Source organism: Oncorhynchus mykiss, chromosome 16, assembly GCF_013265735.2.
Source record: "Oncorhynchus mykiss isolate Arlee chromosome 16, USDA_OmykA_1.1, whole genome shotgun sequence".
In the NCBI taxonomy this organism is placed as follows: domain Eukaryota; kingdom Metazoa; phylum Chordata; class Actinopteri; order Salmoniformes; family Salmonidae; genus Oncorhynchus; species Oncorhynchus mykiss.
The window spans coordinates 78,511,037-78,514,825 of record NC_048580.1 but is presented as its reverse complement, the minus strand read 5'-3'; positions in this window follow the sequence as shown (position 1 = coordinate 78,514,825).

The window sequence follows — 3,789 nt, the reverse complement described above, 5'->3', positions numbered from 1 at the left end:
TGAAGGCATCAGATCGACCTTGTGGATTCCTTAACAAACAAAAACCTAACCCTAACCCCACCCATATTCAAAACCCTAACCCTAGCCTGGATCAAGACACTTAACCCTGATTGCTTTTAGTTAGTTCTGGATGGGAGTGTTTGTATAATGAATAAAAATAGGTGAAGCTGGAAATGTGTATATTTACTACTGTGGCGCTAAATTAATAAACACAAAATGTCTTATGGGTCTTTGTTCCTTTTCAAAACCCCAGACCCCCATTTCCCTCTTTGACTTTTTTACTTTACATTACATGTTTTGTTCTTTTGAGTTCATTAAAATGTGGGTTTGATGTATTGATGACCTGTGCCTACTCAACACGTTTGGGTGTTGGGTTAATAGTCCCCTAAACTAACCCTATTGGGTTAATAGTCCCCTAAACTAACCCTATTGGGTTAATAGTCCCCTAAACTAACCCTATTGGGTTAATAGTCCCCTAAACTAACCCTATTGGGTTAATAGTCCCCTAAACTAACCCTATTGGGTTAATAGTCCCCTAAACTAACCCTATTGGGTTACTTAGTCCCCTAAACTAACCCTATTGGGTTAATAGTCATCTAAACTAACACGATGTTAGTCCTCAAACAATGCTTTGACATAATTGTGTCCTCATAAACCATGTTTCAGAATTGTCAATGATGTACGATGGGATAAATCCTCATAAACCATGTTATAGACAGTTTTTTTGTGTATGACCTCAGGTCTGTCTTCACCAGACATATTTCAAACATGTTTTTCCTATTGTCTAGTTGTTCAATACTGGTCGAACACATCTGTTTCTGTATTTGTATATGTTTTAGAATGACCAATTTATTGTTTCACTGTATTTCTCTCAAGACTGGAGTAAAGTTTAAACTAACGTGCCTCCAGTCTTTTTAATTATATTAGGCTTCTTCCCCTTTTATCTTGCATCCCTCCTGTCAAAGGTATCTCATGTAGTGTGTCAAAAAAAACATTATTTTCCTGTAATGAGTTGATATGCAATTATGAATCAAATATTTCAAAATATGAATACAATCCATTTCTTTCCAAAACTTTGTCTGATGCTTCCTATTTGTCATTTGAGCAAATATTAATTACAGTGGGGCAAAAAAGTATTTAGTCAGCCACCAATTGTGCAAGTTCTCCCACTTAAAAAGTCATTTTGCTCACCGTTGTGGTCATTTTGACCCCACGGGGTGAGATCTTGCGTGGAGCCCCAGATCGAGGGAGATTATCAGTGGTCTTGTATGTTTTCCATTTCCTAATAATTGCTCCCACAGTTGATTTCTTCAAACCAAGCTGCATACCTATTGCAGATTCAGTCTTCCCAGCCTGGTGCAGGTCTACAATTTTGTTTCTGGTGTCCTTTAACAGCTCTTTGGTCTTGGCCATAGTGGAGTTTGGAGTTTGACTGTTTGAGGTTGTGGACAGGTGTCTTTTATACTGATAACAAGTTCAAACAGGTGTCATTAATACAGGTAATGAGTGGAGGACAAATGAACCTCTTAAAGAAGAAGTTACAGGTCTGTGAGAGCCAGAAATCTTGCTTGTTTGTAGGTGACCAAATACTTACTTTCCACAATAATTTGCAAATAAATTCATAAAAAATCCTACAATGTGATTTTCTGGATTTTTTTCTCTCTCATTTGTCTGTCATAGTTGAAGTGTACCTATGATGAAAATGACAGGCCTCTCTCATCTTTTTAAGTGGGAGAACTTGCACAATTGGTGGCTGACTAAATACTTTTTTTGCCCCACTGTATGTCTATCCTTATATGTACTCATATACACAATGTCCTTATAAACCACAAGGCTTTGGCTCCCGAGTGGTGCAGCGGTCTAAGGCACTGCATCGCAGTGTGAGAGGTGTCACTATACAGTAGACACCCTGGTTTGAGTCCAGGCTGTATCACAACGGGCTGTGATTGGGAGTCCCATAGGGCGGCGCACAATTGGCCCAGTGTTGTCCGGGTTAGGGTTTGGCCAGTGTTGGCCGTCATTGTAAATAAGAATTTGTTCTTAACTGACTTGCCTAGTTAAATAAAGGTTACACATACTCGGCCTTGTCTCAGGGCAGTAAGTTGGTGGTTTGAAGATATCCCTCTAGTGGTGTGGAGGCTGTGCTATGGCAAAGTGGGTGGGGTTATATCCTGCCTGTTTGGCCCTGTCCGGGGGTATCGTCGGACCGGACCACAGAGTCTCTCGACACCTCCTGTCTCAGCCTCCAGTATTTATGCTGCAGTAGTTTATGTGTCGGTGGCTAGGGTCAGTCTGTTATATGTGGAGTATTTCTCCTGTCTTATCTGGTTTCCTGTGTGAATTTAAGTATGCTCCATCTAATGCTCTCCCTCCCCTCCCAGAGGACATGAGCCCTAGGACCATGCCTCAGGACTACCTGGCCTGATGACTCCTTGCTCTCCCCAGTCCACATGGACGTGCTGCTGCTCCAGTTTGAACTGTTCTGTCTGCGGCTATGGAACCCTGACCTGTTCACCGGACGTGCTACCTGTCCCAGACCTGCTGTTTTCAACTCTCTAGAGACAGCAGGAGCGGTAGAGATACTTGTCAGTTGGCTTTTCATAGCTGATCATTACATTTACTCCTGAGGTGCTGACCTGTTGCACCCTCGACAACCACAGTGATTACTTTTATTTGACCCTGCTGGTCATCTTTTAACATCTTGGCCATGTTCTGTTATAATCTCCACCCGGCACAGCCAGAAGAGGACTGGCCACCCCTCATAGCCTGGTTCCTCTCTAGGTTTCTTCCTAGGTTCTGACCTTTCTAGTTTTTCCTAGCCACCGTGCTTTTACATCTGCATTGCTTGCTGTTTGGGGTTTTAAGCTGGGTTTCTGTACAGCACTTTGAGATATCAGCTGATGTAAGAAGGGCTTGATAAATACATTTGATTGATTGATATGAATGTATGTCCTTATAAACCAACATAGGAATGTTTGCAAAGACTGCGTTCACGGTAAATGCTGCATGTGTCGACTCAAGAGGAAATGACCTTCACATTTCAATCGCGATACTGCTCAGATCTTCAGGGCTACAGATTGAATGGAGCCCTAATACTGTATTTGACTGTTAGGGCTTGTGCTCTTTTCCCAAACCCTTGACAACCCCCTGACAACACACATACAAGCACATACACACGCACACCATCACAGACCAAAAATGAGATGAAGTATTTTATTTACACCACACACTATGGGGAAAGAAATAGAAAATATCAAACCAGGTTTGGGAGAGGAAAGAAGAGGGTAAGGAGACGAGGCAGGGACAGGGAGAAAGAGACAGTTGTAGGAAGAGAGAGATGTAGGAAGAGAGAGATGTAGGAAGAGAGAGAGATGTAGGAAGGAGAGAGATGTAGGAAGGAGAGAGATGTTGGAAGGAGAGAGAGATGTTGGAAGGAGAGAGAGATGTAGGAAAGAGAGAGATGTAGGAAAGAGAGAGATGTAGGAAGGAGGGAAAGATGTAGGAAGGAGAGAGAGATGTAGGAAGGAGAGAGATGTAAGAAGGAGAGAAATGTAGGAAGGAGAGAGATGTAGGAAGGAGAGAGAGATGTAGGAAGGAGAGAGAGATGTAGGAGGGAGAGAGATGTAGGAAGGAGGGAGATATGTAGGAAGGAGAGAGATGTAGGAAGGAGAGAGATGTAGGAAGGAGAGAGATGTAGGAAGGAGAGAGATGTGGGAAGAGAGAGATGTAGGAAGGAGAGAGACGTAGGAAGGAGAGAGATGTAGGAGGGAGGGAGAGATGTAGGAAGGA